The sequence below is a fragment of the Malaclemys terrapin genome, chromosome 9 (genome assembly GCF_027887155.1).
Source record: "Malaclemys terrapin pileata isolate rMalTer1 chromosome 9, rMalTer1.hap1, whole genome shotgun sequence".
Taxonomy (NCBI): Eukaryota; Metazoa; Chordata; order Testudines; family Emydidae; genus Malaclemys; species Malaclemys terrapin.
The window spans coordinates 91,139,492-91,158,259 of NC_071513.1; the positions used below are offsets into that span (position 1 = coordinate 91,139,492).

Consider the following 18,768-nt stretch of genomic DNA (forward strand, 5'->3'; position numbering starts at 1 on the left):
AACAAACAATTAAAAGATGATTTCATTTTGGCATTTTTAAAATTAATTATGGAAGCAATTTATATGAAGAGTAGCCTTTGTTTTTTTTAAATGGTTTTCAATGCAGTTTATTCGCTGAGTAGAATTACAAAGAGGTGCTGACATATACTCTAAACACTTGCATGCGGGCATGTATAGTTTTCTGCAGACTTGAAAGCATTTCTCTCTTTTCAGGGAGAACTTGCCCTCTGAAGCATATATAATATTATGCTCTAGGAGGGAGAAAACAGAATGGGGGTGAGGAAAAATATTCCGCAGCAATTGCAATGAAGCTCTCATTCCCCTGACCAAGTCAACATTGCCATTTACAGTCTCTGATCCATAGAGCTGCCTCCCTCATGCCAAAGCGAGCTTTCATCTGAAGTAATACTTACTTGACAGCTCTCAAAGAATACAGCAGAGCTTTAACTGCAAGATTCCCAGGGATTTTAATGCAAATCACGCATTCCTACACCCTGTTCTCCCATACACACCTGTGGAAAATATACCCCTAAGTATCCTAAATAAAAGTGAAATTGGGGATATGCCTGTTGCATGAAGCTAGACAGTTATAGCCATCTTCTTTTTTTTTTAATAGAATCCATTCACTTGAATAGGTACTATGAAAACACAAATGGCATAACTCTGCCCCAGAGGTGTAGACTTCAGATTAAATATGGATATGAATAATTTTATGTTAAAGCATTTAATTTGAGTGCATTAAAGCTGGGTATCATTGGGGAAATATAGACTGAAAACAGTCAACCAAGATGTGCATAACCATCTCACACATCCTTCACAATTACTTGTTTGTAGCTTTTATTAAAAATTAGGAGTCACAGTCATCCCTGGTGTAACTGTGGTGAAGTCAGTAGAGTTTAGGGATGAAGTTGGTCCAAAGCATAGTTCGCTTTTAACCTCTCATTATTGCCCTGTATTTCTCAGAATTCTTCCCTTAGTTGACTCCATTACATTAAAACAGGTTTCTTTTCCTTAGCTTTGCACTTTCATCCATGCCTCTCTTCAGGTCTGGAATGCCCTACCCCAACTGATCCATAAAGTAACTTACCCACCCTACATCAAATCTTTCTTCAGAACCCATTTTGACTGTGATGCCTACAGGATACTGCCAAGTGATAATGTTAGGTAGACGGCAAGTACGGACTTCAGTTATTTATCTTGTGTGTTTATATTTGATGATTTATTTTTGTTTGTTTTTATAAATTAACTGTCTTTGAAACCATCCAGCTGTGTATATAGGCAGCCTCTCTAAAAGCATGTTGTTAAGATTTCTTGCAGCCTCTCTTCCTTTTTCCTTCTGAATGTTTGTTACAGCTGCTGTCTTAAATTAGACTATAAGCTCTTTGTGGCAATGACTTTTACTCTGTTTTTACAGAGCCTTGCACAATAGGGCCCTGGTTTCACTTGGGGCCTCTGGGCATTTCTGTAATAGAAACTGATTTTTTATTTTTTTAATTTCCTTTCATACCTTTTTTGAAAAATTTGCTCAATAAGATTGTTATCCAGACTCTCTGAAAATAATGTGCTATGAACTGATAATTTTACTTTGTGTAGTAGAGCTCAAGTGACTTTTCTGGAACTTTTCAGCCATTTTTCAATACTTGAAAAACAGTTTGCATAAGTTCTGCTGATATCCTTCCTTTTGCTCCTGCTTTTATTTAAAAGACTTTGGTGCCTCTTCATGTCCTCTTTACCTTGAAAGTTGCAGTAAATTCCAAAGTTGTAATATTAAGAAATCTTCATTCACAAAGAGTTATTCATAACTTATTAACCAATAACTCCCACTTATTAGGAATGTTGCTTCTGAATGCATACTGGGCATACTGAGGGAAGGGCATCTGTTTCCCCTGGCTCAGTGCCACCCGGCTACATTTCAACCAACAGTACTGGGTTTTGTGTATTTTTTTTTTTTTTTTGTAAAGTGGAATTATTTTCTAGTTTAATATCAAAACTTGTCTAGTAATTGGCCATACTTCTTATCACCAGGAACAGTACTAATTTAGTTTTGCTGACAACAGCTACCTCTGACTCCCATTGCACTGATGAATCAGCACCTCTAGAGGTGACTGACAGGAGACCCTGCAGCCAGATGTGCTGAATTAGCTTTGCAAGAGAAGGGTAGATTCAGAGGTAAAATAATGCCAGTTAAAAGGGGAATGGAGATAGGTGGGAAGAGAATGGGAGCTATATAGTTGCTCTTTCTAGCAAAACATTCTAGTTATACATCGAATACCTAGGGCCTGATTCTCATTTACACTGAGGCTGCTTTAAATTGTTCTGGCAATATAAGAGGCCTTAAAGAATCATGCCCGTGGGCTGCATTACTAACCTTTAAGATTGCCTAGATGATGATAAGACTGTTCTCATTTATTCGTCGTTGTGCTTGGTGCTGTACAGACAAGTAAGACTTGGTCCTTGTCCTGATGATATTACAATTTAGGATTTGTAATATCATTTGATATTGATCACCAATTTGACTCCTGCTAACTTCAGTGAGACTTAGATGTTCCTCAGTTTAAGGCTGGGGTTCTCAACCTTTCCTTTCTAGTTTATTACTAGATTTTCTTCATGAAGTGTTTTATTACACATAGGATGATTGCAGTTATTTGTAAGTAAAAAAAAAAAAAAAAAAAATCAGAGGTCTTGTATGAGGATGACCATATTTTGGCTCAGGTCCGGTTTACAATTGTCAGTTTACTATCTGATACATTACACATCAGGGGTTGAGGGTTCAGTACACAGCAGGGTTTGAGGGTTTTGAGTCTTGCTTTTGCAAAATCATAGACTTAATATAATGGGTCTCTTCTAGCTCTGTTATGGGGCAATTTGAAGTCCAAAATTATTTTGTTTTAGAAACTACTTCAGATATCTGCAAGTGCACTGTCACTTTGAAAGTATCATCCAGATGAGCATCATCTCACCGAGTTATGACTCCATTATTCAACTCTCGAGATTCATTAGTAGAATTTTAGATTGTTGCTTTTTGAAAAATTGCTGATCTATCTCCAGTCTGGATTGTAGCTGTGAGCACTCATTCCCGGAACTTTGCACACTGTTATAAATCAGGACTAACTCCATTGTCATCATTGGCATTGCAGTCATGTAAAACTGGAGTGAGATCAAATTCAGCCCTATTTCTTCAACTTCACATTTTATTAATAAAAAGTGTTCAGTAAGTACCTTTTTGTTATTGGTTTTCAAGCATCATTATTTTTAATAGTCTGACATTTTACAGTTGTAACTAATATGAAAAAGCTGAGTGTTTTACCTTTCCTCTTAAGATCCAATGAATTGCTCTTTTTGCCATAAGGAGATAGATTTTTTTTTTATCATTATTATTTTCAGTTGAATACATAATTTTTTCCTGTTATGTTAGTCCACCCTCAAACATACATAAAACCACCAAAAGGTATTGCATCATTTTGTGTTGTACCATTTTGTACATTTTGCTCCACAGAGCAACTCAGAAAATCAAAGAAGTTATTGGAGCATTTTGCTTTCCGTTGTACCAAACTGAGGCAGCACAAGAGGATGTTTTATCTCTTCTGTTTTTTCCTCCTGATATTGGAAGGTATTTGTTTTGTTTTATTCTGAAATCCAGGCAATTAGAGCCTGAGAATGTGACATTTACAGTGGTTCAACATTTCCAGTGTTAGAAATTTCTCCGGCTAGCATACAGAGGTGCTCCATTCCAGTAGCTATTCTACGTTCTCTATGTGAATGCCTATTGTTCAATCCCTGGGTTGAATGGGAGATTTGTGTGAAGTGGTTTCCCACAATAATACAATGTACGACTCACAGTCAATACCGCTTCAACCAAGGGGCCAGGTTAACAGTAAATGGCTAAAGTAAAGAAGACTGCCTTGTAAAAAGGTGTGCTGAAAGTAAGTAGTTAATGGAATCTGCTGTATTTATTTTCTATTGCTTGTTTGCTAGAGATGTACATAAACATTTCAATCTTGTGGGGGAAAAGTAGCTTTTTAGTTAAATTGATCCATGTCAATAAACTTAAATCAATTACTGTAGGTGAATTATGACTGGCTTAGCTTTGAAATTTTTGTGTGATAATACAAAATATTAATAATTTAAATGAGACAAGAAATGTTTTCATGATCTTAACAAACCAGTTTTACTGGGGAGGAGGGTAAGGTTGGAGTGGAGGACTCTGCATCGCTGAATTATGACATTAATCTAAGCGTGACCCTAATTACTTTTCAGACACTAGCTGTGGGCTTAAAAAAATTTAGCATGTACCATATCTTTGGCATGATACATCTTCAGGTCTTTATATGAATATTACATGTGAGAAACATGCTTGTCTGTGATACAGATACCCTAAGGCTGGGGTTCTCAACCTTTCCTTTCTGAACTCACCGACAACATACTATACTCATAGTATAGTAAAACTCCAGAGCCCCGCGGGGGAACCTCAGGGCTCCTGCCTTCAGCCATCGTGTGTGCTGGGGCCTCCGGGCGCAGCTGTGGGGTGGGGTGGGCTTGGGATTTCTGCCCTGCAGGGCCCCGGGGCTCTTGGCTTTAGATCTGGGGGGGAGGGGAGGAGTGCCAGGGTTCAGGGCTTCAGCCCCATGACTCCATTCCTGGCTTCAGCTCCGCAGGGCACTGGGGCTTGAGGCATGCAGCTTTGGCACTACAGTTCTGTTTCCGACTTCAGTCCTGTGGGTGGTGCTGGTGCTTCCCATGGCTCTGCTCCTGGTTTCAGCCCGATGGGGCCTTAGGGCCCCATGCTTCAGCCGTGGGGCCCTGTGGCCCCCTGAAACCAGCTTGCGGCCCCCTGGTTGAGAACTGCTGGCCTAAGTCCCTACTCAACTTTATGCCTTATTGACTTCAGTGGGAGGCCCACAGTGGCACAGCACACTCTTCTTTCTGTGGCTTGCCAGCTCTGTAACAATAAGGTGCAGAGTAGGATGGTCCTGCAGAAATTCCTTTCTGCCCTCTTTGGGGTGGTTTGTAGTAGTTCAGAAGAGCAGGGGGGTAGTGTGAATATGGTTCAGTGTGCTCTTACCCCTTTCATCTTGTGAACTTGTATTGAAGCTGGCCACAAGCTTGCCAATAGACATTGTTCTTGTTTTTCAAATGGTTTTTATTCAGGGAGCAGGGAGAGAGGAAGCTGATGAATATCCATATTTGAGGGAAGTCACATGCAAGACTATGAAATGTATAAATGTTGTTACCTTTATAAAATAATTATTTGGCAGAAATTTAAAGGTCAAACATGCCAAAAAGGTCAAATTGATCCTGAGTCAATCTTAAAACTGTTATAATTTGTTAAGCTCCACAAAATATTTGAAAATTCAATAACCACCAATAGCCACTGCTGTGTAAGAAGGGTTAGGTCTGTCTGGTGTCTTTTTTAAGAGGCAGTATGGTGCATCCTGTGATCATTAGAAAAGGAGGAAGAAAGATGCTCTTTTTTGGGAGAAGGGGAAGAATACAATAGGCAAGGAAAGACTAACTATTTTTAGCTCCTAGGAGACATTTATAAAAAGGTAAAGAAAAAATTCTCATAAAATGGTAGTTGACAGGTGTATCTTAAAGTTGCACTTTATTTTATTTGTAGTTTGGCTGTCTGTAATTTCAGTGATATAAGCCTATGACAGTTTGAATGACAGTGTCCATTAAGCACTGTTTTCATTTCACAGAGCAATGATGTATCTATAAAGTAACTGATTTTTCAGAACAGCAGGTTAATTTAGCTATCATACAAATACATGCAAATGAGAATGCAGTGAATCCATGGGTTGTTCCCCACAGTTAGTGGAGTTCTGTTCAGGTGTTCTCATTACAGATCTTAAATTATTTTATTAGGCCAGATTTGCTCCTGGTGTAGCTTATGGATGTGAAGGAATTTGGTGTCATTGTGTCTTATCTGAGTTCATATCCCTTTTTGGCATGTAAATGTTGTAGGACACACACAAACACGTTTGTAAATTTTCAACACTGCACAAGGTATCTTGGGACAATAGAAAACAACATGGAAAAAGGCTAGTAGAGTTGCATTATATTTGTAATGATTAAGGATTCCTCTGCGTACCAGCCTGCTGACTTTGTTCTGGTATTTCGTAAGAGGTTTCATACACTGATTAGTTTTAGTTGCCTCACAGTATAATGCCATTTAAATTAATGTCCTCATTCTTAAACTTCTCCTTTCCTGATGTGCTGTTGTAGTCATGATATTTGCAGCTAGTTAACAACACGTTGGATGTTCTCTGTGCCTCCTTCCTGTATAATTGATTTATTGAATGCCAGGTTCTTTTCTAATTACTTTGGCTTCAATAAATGAAAATGGTGCAAACATTCGACTGGAAAAATTGATTCTCAAAAATGATATTGTGCACAAAATTGACTTTTTTGCTGGGCTAGACATTAGAATAGTGTTTAGCACCTGGGGTTATTGTAAAGTTTCACTGAGTAAATTAAAATGCCCTTCCATGAGATAGAATGGTGTAACCTATCTAGATCAGAATTGGGTCAAAGCTGCAAATTTAAATACAGATTTTGCTTCTTCAATTCTTTCCCTAAATTCAAAGTTAGGAGCCAAGTTGCAGGTTTAGTCCCATTTCTAATGCATGTAGTAACCTATTCCTACAGTACATGAGATTGGACTGGAAAATGATTCTTTCCCAAATACAGGAGGCTTAATTCACAAATAATGACTACTCTGGCTCTAATTCTGAACTCGTGTGAGTGCAGCCACATTGAAGTCACTGTTCAGATTGGACTTCTAGGGTGGGATTTTCAAAAGCACCTAAGTGATTTGGGAGCACCACTCCCATTGACTTTCAATGGGAGTCAGAGGGACTTGTGGTCCAAAGTCAGGTGTAGAGCTGGTTGGAATATTTTGATTAAACTTTTGTTGTTTTTGTTGAAATATGCTATTTAATAATGTGTTGATTTTGATGAAGTCTTTGAGAGGAAAGTTTCTGACGTTCAGGTTGGACTTTCCAATGAAAAAGACAGGCCCGAACTGAAAACTGACTTTTTAAATAAAAAATAAATTGGAGGTTTTGACAAAATTACATTTCGTGAAAATGTTCAAAAGGTTTTATTTTTGTTCCAGTGTGTGAGGGGGGGAAAAACCAAACTTCAAAAATTATTTTGTGAAAGGAATTGTTGTCCTCCATCCAGCTCTACATAGGTGCTTTTGACAATCTCAACCATTATCCCCCGTTTTAAAGTTGTAATACACCATTTAACCAACTGCATTTTGTATATATATTTTTAAACTTGTTTTCATTTATCTGGGTGTTTTCTACAGGGCAGTTCTGATAGGGTAATCTGATATTTGGGACACTGTTGTAGAGAAACAATGGCCATCCATTTTCTAAAATGCCAGTTAGTTTTTCAGTCAGCCATTCCTGCGTCTTACATTCTTTTTGAAAAGAAATAAAGGATGAAGACCAGTTTGGCACAAAGATCTGTCTTATCCTAACCAATCCAATTAAAACATATAAATTGTTACAAATAGGCCGGTCTCTTGGGTTGCTTTCAGATTAACCTACCATGTTTGCAATTAGACATAGAAAGAATGCTTTTAGGTTTAAGTCGTCTTTCAGACAGATGTGATTTAACTAGGCTAATGAACACACATCAGACAAGAAGACAAATTCCAGACTATTTGTTCCCTGACCAGCCAGCTGTGTGCATACCTCCAGGTACTGCTCATGTCTCAAGAGGCTTTTCCTACATGAACAATTATCACCACTCCTGCTTGTATTCAAGTGGCAAGCCACGGCAAGAGTTTTTCTTGCATACAGCTGCACTTGCTGCAGAGCCGGAATATACTGTTCACCTGGAATAAAAATAGAATCACATTGTACGTGTTGATTTAGATACATTTTGTGAAACATGTTTTTAAATAATATGTGAAAAGCTGGCTGGATTCATTAACTGGGGTTTGTAAAAGCACTTTGAAGCTAGTATGCTGGTGCTGAGTATTATTAATAATAACACATAAAAGAAGCACTTTAGGAAGGTCAGAAGCCTTACTAATGGGAAAACTTGAAGTGGCTGGGTGCCTAACGTGCGCTTTTCAGTTCTCTTTCTCCAGCAGAGGCAGTTCAAAATCATCCCAGTTGAAAAACCCTAATCTTATCATGTTGGGAATCTGACTTCTCTAATTAGAGAGACAGAACTACTGTGCTACCAACGCTCATACATTTAAAAGAACTAACATGCTTTCTAGAAATGTACTAAACTGTACCAAGGAAACATTCCTTTTTATGGAAGAATACTTTGCACTGCGGTTGTTGCCTGTTCAATGCAGGAAAGTGAAATAAAATGAAATTTTCCCTTACCAATCCTCCTTTTTATTTATTTACTTTTTTTCTTACTGCAAGTACTTCTGGAAACATTTGAGTATTAGTTCTTATAAAGTGCCAGATAATACGTCTCAGATATTAAGTCCAATAACTTCAAGGGGACAAATCTTGACAAGCGCTGAGAACCTTCCAGAGATCTTTAGCAGAGGTCTGAACCTCTCAAGGTTTGGCCTCTTTGCAAGTAAGGGTGCTCATCATCTCCCAGGATCAGACACTTAGGGCAGGTCTACACTAAAAATGCTGCAGCCCTCCCGTCGACAGAGTGCTGTCTACACTGGGGGTTAGGTCGGTATAACTATGTCGCTCGTGGGTGTGGAATTTTCACAGCCCTTGCGATGCGGTTATACCATTGTAAGTTTGTAGTGTAGACCTGGCCTTATTTTTATATTATCTCTTAACTTCTCTGTTTTGCCAGCATGATATGCATAGCCTCTGATGATTTCCTGTGAAGTTACAATGTCCATGCTGTCCTTGGCTACTTTGCTTTTGGGTAGGTGTTGGCAATGAGCAGATCGGAAGGATGTGAATTAACTTCCTGCAGAAGATGGTTAGTGTTGCTGGAATGTAAATGGTGGGGAGGAGAGTCTTTTAGATTATATGTATCTTAAAATGTTCAGGTGCACATTCAAAATGGAGAAAATCCCCTCCCGTCGTGTGCATCTATGTGAGAATTACATCCAACTAGATTATCTTCTTCAGCTGTTAACATGAGAGTGATTCAATTGTTTTCATTTGAGATTCTATTATGTTACTTTTTTAGCCACTGTCAGTACTTATCTAAAAGCTATTTCTAGCCTATCTGGGTGGATCAGGAAGTGCAACTGCATTTGCAGAGTCAGGATCCTGAAGTGTGAGTCAGGATGATTACTTTTTAAAGGCAATAGATATCTTGGGATAAAAAAGTAGGGCAACTTTTGTTGCAGAATTCTTTGGATAAAACAGATATTTTGGAATAGTATGTGTGGTGGACCCAGATTTGCTTGTTTGGATTTCTTTCTTATGGCAATATAGTATCATGTTCACTTCATCTTGAGAAGTAATTTTCAAAATTTAAAAACCAATTGTTTAAAAGCCATGCATATTAAAGGTAATTGAGGAGGAAGTGTTCTGCAACAATCCTCTTCTATTTTTCTCTTCTTGTGCGGCAATCTCAGGATTTCTATGGTGGCAATAATGTACAATCTTAAACTCATATGTGGTGATCTAAGAAATGGAATACTCTAGTGGTTTGAGAACATGACGGAAAGCTAGGAGTTCTTGAATTCTAGCTCTCTGCTAGAGCTCTCCAGCTCTCTGCTTATTGAGTTACCTTGGGCAAGTCACTGAGATTTTCTTTGCCTGTTTCTCCATCTGTAACATTAGTATAGTACCTCCTTACCTGTCTTGCAGGGAGGTTATGAGGATTAATTAGATAATGTTTGTAAAGCACTTTGAAGAGAGAGAGGACTGCATTGGCAGCAATCCCTCAGAGTTCGAGGGTGATTGTCTTTCATAAAATGATAGCCAGTTATTGCTGGTGAATGCACAGGTGGCTAATGAGACTAAACCGGAATCCACATATCTTGTCACAGTTGGGGCAGACATTTCCCGGTGGAAGAGTTGGATCTGGATTGTTGAGTCAGGCTGTGGTGCATTCTTTCCTCTCCCATTTCTCTATTTCCTGTGGTCTTTGTTGGATCCCTAAATACTGAAACCCTTGAAATATGCCCCAGTGGATTGTGACCTTGATGTTGTGGAACGGCTTGTGTGTTCCCATGGTCCTTAGAGCAGTGCCATCAGGAGTCTCTGTCATTCCTGGCAGAGTCATCCAAGGTAGCAAGGTGGAAGGTGAGGTTCCAGATGACCAGCGATACAATTCCCGCCCTCCTTTTCTCCCCACTAGGCAAGTCCTCAGTGGCAGAGCAGGTGGATGAAGAGACAGTTTTTCTCAATAGCTGTGAAGGCAGATGAAGGCTGCAACAGGATGAAGGGCTCCAGTCATCTTGGTTTCCTTGCCTTTGGAATATGATCCTCATCCTGGCAAGTACTGTGTGCAATGGTGTCCCATGTTACAAGAAATCACATACAGGCATCTTCAATATTCAGGTCTGACATCTCTGGTGATCAGCAAGTGGTGTTGGGAACAGGACAGTGATGACCGGAAACTCCTTGTCCTGGACTGGCACGGGGTCGATGCTCCGCATACTATGACCGGCATCATTCACCCTCTCGCCGACCTACCTCTAGACGTCAGTCCCCATCGCTGGCACCATGGGAACACTCCCCATTTTATTGCTGGTCCCCCCGGCACCGTTCCCCCTGATGCAGGTCTCCCAGGCACTGGGACCACTCTCACAGGTACAGTCACCAGTCAGTTATGCCTGGCCAGCAATCACGGGAAGCCATGACCAGTAAACAGACTCGGGCATCGACAGCTCCTCCATGGTTGCCGGAAGGTGGTTCCTCTGGCACGGAAGCCCTGTTCAGCCCATTGCCCTGGTCTTAGCGACGGGATTGGGCACCGGAACCTACTCTGTCATCCACGGCACTGCAGTGGCAGCAAGGCCAGTGGCCAATGCAATGGCTGTATTGGGGAACATGGGGTGTTCCAGTGATGATGATGCCCCCTTCGCATTGCTCCTTGGTGGCCGCGTAGGAGCAACAGACGGTGGTCCTACTGGCATTGGGCCCGGTACTGGAAGCCCGTTCAGAGGTCAGGATCCCGTACCCACCCCTAAACCTCCCTTTCCTGCAGCGGCCAAGCCCTCAGCGTCTCCACCGGAGACCAAGTCTTCCTCATCTTCCCCATACAAGGCGGGTGCGGAACTTTCCAGAGCTAGCACCCCGGATAACTTTATTTTTGGGAGAAGGGCTTGATGCTCCCTAAAGAAGCCAAAAAACTCCATTTATTTGGCAGAAAAATTTATTCAACATCCAGCCTACAATTCTGGGTGGCAAACCATCAGGCCCTACTGGGCCGATATCATTGTAATCTTTGGGACAGTCTTAAAAAGTTCCAGGATTCCCTTCCTCAGGGTCAGGCTCAAGAGTTTGGCACCCTGGTAGAGGAAGGTACCGCGGCAGCCAGATGTTCCCTGCAAATGGCATGGGACTTGGCGGTGAGGGTGGTTACATCGGCTATGGTCATGCGCCGCAGTTCCTGGCTCCAGATGGTGGGCCTTTCCCAGGAGATGCAGGCCTCAGTTCAAGACCTCTCCTTTGATGGAGTTGGGCTGTTCTCTGATTAGATGGACACCAGGCTACATGGGTTGAAGGACACTAAGGCTACCCTTCGCTCGTTGGGCATGCATACCCCCACATTCTGCTAGAAAGCCATTCTGGCCTCTGCTGTCATCAAGACCTTGGCAAGCCCGTCAGGGATCTGCAAGAAGAAGGGACGTTGGGTTTAGCCGTTGCCACCCTCCTTCCTCCCGCATGCCAGCCCAGTCCAGACCCGCTAAACACCTAGGGGGCCAAAAGCAATCGTTTTGAGGGTGCACTCGAGAGCGACACCCCAGTCATCCGTCCGGATCCTGCCTATCCTTTCCTCAACCATCTTTCTCCTTACTGGTTGGCATGGTCATGGGTTACGTTGGACCACTGGGTCCTGGACATAGTAGCTCGAGGCTATACCCTGCAGTTTTTGGATACCCCTACTTCCCCCCCTGTTTCCCCGTCCCTCATGAGCAACTCCTGGTTCAGGAGGTCAACAAGCTCCTGCAATTGGGGGCTTTGGAGGTGGTTCCTGAGGAAATGGAAGGAAGAGGATTCTATTCCTGATTACTTCCTAATTCTGAAGGCCAATGGGGGCCTCAGACCCATACATGCGTGGCCTCAACAAGTCTCTCAAGAAGATGAAGTTCCGCATTGGTCTCCCTGGCCTCCATTATCCCTTCCCTGGATCTGGGGCACGGGTACGCTGCTCTCGATTTCAGCGACGCTTACTTCCATGTCTCCATATTCGCTGGACACACATGTTTTCTGCGTTTCATAGTGAATGGGCGCCACTTCCAGTTCACGGTGCTACCCTTTAGCCTGTCAGCCCCCAGAGGTGTTCACTAAATGCATAGTGCCGGAAGCAGCTTACCTCAGACGTTGGGGAGGGTCCAGATCTTTCCATATGTCAACGACTGGCTCATCAAGGGCAGGTCTCCAGAGCAGGTGCAAAGAAGCCTTGATCTGTTGGGCTCCACCTGCAGCGACCTGGGCCTGTTAATAAACAAAGGAAAGTCGACGGTAATGCCGGTCCAGTGCATAGAGTTTATCGGAGTGGTTATTGACTCCATGTCAGCCAGGGCCTTACTTCCGGAAGCACACTTTCAGGCCATGTCGGATCTCATAGCCCATATAAGGAGGCATCTGATCACCACGGCCTACACATGTCTGCAGTTGATGGGCCACGTGGCAACAAGCACGTACGTGGTCAGTCATGCCCGGCTTCATTTGAGACCCCTGCAGATGTGGCTGGCAACGGTTTATGTTCCCAGCAGGCACCTCCTGGACCGAGTGGTCACGGTACCGAACCATGTCTCTTGTCCATGGACTGGTGGCTAGGTCCCAAGTCAGTGCTGCATGGCGTTCCCTCTGTGTCCCCAGCACCGTGCTCACCCTGGTCTCAGACGCTTCGGACCTGGGCTGGGGGTCCCACCCAAGTGAGCTCAACACCAGGGCCACTGGCTGCAGCATTTTAGCCCTTCATATCAATGTCAGGGAGCTCAAGACGATGCACCTGGCCTGTGAAATGTTCTTGCCCCACCTGAGAGGCAAGGTGGTGCAGGTCTTCATGGACAATACGGCTGCAACGTATTACATCAACAGGCAGGGCGGCGCCAGGTCTTCGGCCCTGTGTCGGGAGGTGCTCAGCCTCTGGAACTTTTGCATGCGGAATGCCATCCATCTGGTGGGCACGGGCACCCACCTACCTGGAAGCAACAGTGTCCTGGCAGGTCACCTCAGCAGGACCTTCTTGTCTCACCAAGAATGGTCCCTTCATCTGGAAATGGTCAGCCTGATCCCCGAAGGTGGGGGACTCCCCAGGTGGACCTGTTTGCATCTAGATGGAACAGAAAGTGCCACGTATTCTGTTCTCTGCATGGCAGAGACAATGGATCACTATCAGACACCTTCTTGATTCCGTGGTTGGGAATGCAGATATATGCCTTTCCGCCAGTGCTGCTTATCCACAGGGTCCTGCTAAAGGTAAAGCAAGACAAAGCATCTATCCTCCTCATAGCTTCGGAGTGGCCTCGCCAGCATTGGTTCATCATGCACTGAGTCTTTTGGTGACCGACCCACTGCAGTTACCTCTCCAACCAGATCTGCTGTCCCAGAACCATGGCAATCTGTTGCACTTGAATCTGGCATCGCTGCACCTGATGGTGTAGCTGCTGCGTGGCTAAGTACAGATGGGCAAGAGTGCTCCGCTGCAGTCCAACAGGTCCTCCTGGGCAGAAGGAAGCCTTACACCAGGGCTACCTATGTGGCAAGGTGGAAGCGCTTCGCATATTGGGCCTCAGACAAGCACTTTCGTCCAGAGGAGACCCACTGCAGGACGTTCTGGACTATTTGCTGCATCTTAAGCTCCAGGGCTTGTCTTTGTCTTCGGTCAAGGTACACCTGGACGCCATTTTGGCGTTCCGCCCTCCACTTCAGGATAGGCCGATCTTCACCCATCCCATGATGGCGCACTTCCTAAAGGGTCTGGAGCGCCTTTACCTGCACATCCAGGACCTTGTCCCCCCCATGGTACCTGAATTTTGTGTTTTCAAAGCTCGTGCCCCCACTCCCCTGCTGCTCGAACCCTGAGCTTCCTGCTCCCTTCTGCTTCTCTCCTGGAAGGTCTCCTTCTTGGTCGCTATAACTTTGGCCTGGCGGGTGTCCGAGATCAGTGTGCTCACGTCGGAGCCACCTTATACAGTCTTCTACAAGGACAAAGTCCAGCTGCCTCCGCACCTGGCTTTTCTGGCCAAGGTTGTTTCCCAGTTCAGTTCAACACTGGCCAAGACATTTACTTACCGGTCCTCTGTCTGAAGCCTCATGCATCAGATGAGGCGCACAGGTTGCATACACTGGATGTCAGACTGATGCTGGCCTTCTACATTGATAGAACACAGTCGTTCTGTAAGTCAACACAATTGTTTGTTGCTGTCGCAGACAGGATGAAGGGTTGCCTGGTATCAGCCTGTATCCGTTACTGCTACGAGCTGGCGAAGGTGCCCCCGCCGACAATTGTGATGGCTTATTCCACTAGAGCGCAGGCACCTTCAGCGGCCTGACCTGGTGCAGGCGCCGATCCAAGAAATTTGTCTTGCCACCTGGTCGTCCGTTCATACGTTCGCGTTGCACTATGTGCACACCCAGTAGGCTCAAGATGATGCTGGCTTTGGCAGAACACTGCTATTAGCTGCACGATGGTGAACTCTGAGCCCATCTCCATTGATACTTATTGTGAGTCACCTAGAATGGAATCGACATGAGCAAGCACTCGAAGAAGAAAAACGGTTACCTACCTTTCAAATTGTTGTTCTTTGAGACGTGTTGCTCATGTTCATTCTATTACCCGCCTTCTTACCCTTCTGTTGGAATTGTCGTCAAGAAGGAACTGAGAGGGTGTGGGCTGGTGGCGCCTGATATATCGCGGCATAAGCGCGGCACTCTAGAGGGCGCCACAGCTGGCCCTATGGGTACCACTAAGGTAAAAATCTCTGGTGGCCACGTGTGGGCGCACGCACACCTAGAATGAAATGGCCACCAGCAACACATCTTGAAGAACAACAGTTACGAAAGGTAGGTAAACATTTTTTTTTATAGAAACCAGTTCATAAAGCTCAATATTTAGAAGGACTATTACTTTGCTAGGTTCTCATTTTGAAATTCTGTCTGCCTTAGCTGGAAGAGGTTTTTTAGTTTTGTAAAAGAAAGAGGTGGAAATATCATGAATTATCTTGGCTTGTACCATAACTAAAGTGAAGTCAAAACCTAAGAAAAAATAGACTGTTAGGCTATCTCAATGTGTTTAAACTCCTCTTGGAATTTAAGGATGACTGTATCTTAACACATTGGGTCATCTTAATTCATCATACATGGAAATTTGTTTTGGATAGTTCTATTTTGTTCTTCTCTGTGTTTTTAAGTTTCCATCTGTTGTCATATGCAACTACTATATGTATTACTAATTCACATATTGAATCAATAAGGAAACTTAAGGATCATCAACTTCTTTTGTGAGAGGTAGGACATTGCATTACAAAGTAGAAGATCAGGTTCACAGTATTGACTAGTAAACATCAAAAGGTTTGGAAGCTCAGTTTGGGTGGAAAAACATCCAAAAGCTTGGATGCTTATCCTTACTTCCTTGGTCAAGAAACTGAGCTCGAAACCTTATGAAATTTCTAGTATTTCCTGGACATAACTAGCTTGGAAACACAGCCTCTCTCACTGAATAGTGGTATTTCCGTATCCTGTTCCAGCCAAACCCAGGGAATGCAGACACACAGGAAATATTTTCTAAAAGTTTAAATTTATTCAACTTTTTAGAACCAGAAAAAACGTTGGGGTTTTGTTTGATTCAGGCTTTGGATTAGTATATGGTATTTCATATTTTAAGCAAAGCAGAGAAGTTCTCATGTCCTGAACTCTGAATTTGTTTTCCCAGCCCCTTGGCCTGAGTTTTCTTGCAAGTAATGTGCTTTACTTCTTAGAGACAAAGTTGATCGTGTATGTCAATCAAATTAATGAAATTGGTTGTGTGAGAGCAACTGTTGCATTGTGAGGGGGATGTTGGCAAATTTGAAAGATACATTGTTTTCTCTTGTTAATCAAGAATCAATAAGAAAGAGAAACCTAATGGGTCAGTATCTGAAACTGGTTCTAAAAGTTTAGGGCTTGATACATTAAAGTCTGTGGTATAATTTCAATTGGGACTTCAATTGTATCTGCACTAGGGCTTTCTGGTGAAAATTTCTCACCATTGTTAAAAACCTGGTGCACTTCCACCTAGTGTAGAGATGGTTCTTATGGTTGCCAGTGATTTAAACAGCATGCTATCTAACCTTGCAGAGAACAGGTCTAAACAACTGTGTTGGAAAATGCCAATGGCCAACAGTGCATTGTCAACAACTAGTGTTGCCATTATTGGTGGAGTTGCACCAGTATTGGCAATAGGAGGAAACTTTTCTGAAAAAAAGGCTAGTGTAGACATGGCCGTAGTGAGAATGCAACTACTAACTTTTAAATAATGACATTCAGCAAATACACGTCAGCACATTGGTTTGTTGCGCCTGGAGTGGGGAAATTTACTATGGAAAAATATAGTTTCAAACTACAGTCTATGTTTAAATAAATAAAAATGGCATTGCATTATTTTGAGATTAAAAATGTCTCTTTTAAAACTCAAACTTCCAGATTCAGACTGGATGGATTTGTCATGGATTTGTATGTGCATTTTAATGTGTTTATAATGGCTCCTGTCAGCCTTGTAGTCCTTTCAGAACTCCTTCATGCAGTTATATATATACCTTAAAAAAACAGGAATGAATTGAGGACATATGTGCTGTAGATTGGCTTGCCAAAAAATGCCAGAAAAAGATCAGTAATGTGAAGCTATTCTCTATGTATGATTGATGAACTCACATTGAAAGCCTTCATGGACCAGCGATACAAATAGCTGTTGCATGAATTAATCTAATTTAATTGGAAAACAACTAGAGTCATGTTTTTTCCTAAGTGATCTGTACAACCAGGACACAGAATGGTTACAGCTAGGTTTTGCAGGGCCTTGGTTGTATTGCCAATTCCCAGCGATTTAATAATGATGAATTGTGGGACCTCCAAAATTGTGAGATTTAAAATAATTTTGGAGTTTGAGTTATATTCTGGGTTTTGAACTTGTAGGGTTCATCTTTTCAAACTTTTCTCAACAATCATGAGGGCTAAAAAATAATAATAATAAAAAAAAAAGCTGAGATTTTCATGTAATCACCTGGCTCCAGGATCCTGGGGCTTTAAGAAGCCCCTGAGATACTACAAAACTCGCAGTAAAAATTGTGAGAGTTGGCAAAACGCCTTGGTGAGGAAAGGTGTGGAGGGCCTCAGGCAGACATGTGTCGCTCATGTGACGAGTAGAGAAGACTTTTTCAGCTGCCAGCTTTACATTTCAGAGCCAAGGAGATTTTGTCAGATGATGGATGGTTGGATCATGGTGCTTGATGTTGTGAGCGAGGGGGGGGATTTGGTTTCCAGATTCCTTTTTTGTGTGTGTAGTCACTGTGGGTCAATATGTGGGGCAAATGGTATAGGGTTGTGATATAGGCCCACACTAATGCTTGACCCAGGCCTAGAATGAGACTTAAAGCACAAAGACATGGACTTATTGTTTAGCTGATCACTAGTAGATATATATCTGCCTTTTGTTTGTTACCTTATGTTACTCCTCAAAACTTGGTGAGAATTTGAGTCCTATAATTGGGTCTCAGATAAAAGGAGGAGAGTCTTTCATTTTGAAATAAATGCCATCTGTTTATATTAAGTTGGAGTGACAATTAGAAAAGCTGTATTTTTAGGGTAGTGAGAACATCAGAAAGAACTATGTGAATCATGCAAATTTGGCACCAGCTACATCAAAATAGCCTTTACAGATATATACCAGAGGAATGGTAATGGTGGTGAGCAGGACGCTTGTTTTAGAAGAGATGTAGGTTGGTTCACCATTACTTTCTGTGTGTAAAGATGTTTTACATGATGATAAGAGTGAAAGGTTCAACACTATTCAGCTTAAGGGGTGCAGAGTTTTAAATAGTCATTTTGATCATTCTCGTTACACAAGTGGGCTGTCACAGTTGATCAGAATATTCACTCATGGTTTGATTTATTCTCTGGTAGTTAGATTGCTCTGTAGCTGACTGGATTTTAATGTTGAGCTCTGGATGGGCTCATTTTCAACAAATCTAAGTAAATAAGTATATAATGGTGAAGAGAGAGCGTAGTTTAGTTTCCCATCCATTTACATTTAAACATGGCTTTTAAAAATCTAAATTTAAATACTAGCAGCAGGAGAGGGAGTGGCTTAATGGTCTGTGTATCAGGTTATAACTATCTAGACTCCATGGAACCACAGGTTCTAATCCTGGCAGGGTTGACTCAGCTTCTTACCCTTCCTATAGCAGATAAATTGAATTCCACGCTATTTATATTGTATGGCTCTTGTAGCTGTAACTTTAAAGAGCAAAGTCCTGTCTATTCCACGGAGATCCTACAACACTCTCCATATAAATAGGGTTTCCCCTTTGTTGTCCCTCCCCCCTCCCCCAATTTCCCTTCTGTGCAGAGCTGTTCAGCATTGTGTGTGCCACTTATCTACCTGGTTACTACACTTCACCACAATTGATAGGTTTTCCTACCTAAATTTTATTGA

General features: G+C 42.4%; 1 protein-coding gene across 2 annotated transcripts in view; it reads left to right on the top strand.

Moving 5' to 3' along the window:
• FNDC3B (fibronectin type III domain containing 3B) overlaps positions 1–18,768 on the top strand; it is a 371,221-nt gene that overhangs the window by 49,377 nt on the left and 303,076 nt on the right. The gene's annotated exons all lie outside the window — the stretch shown is intronic.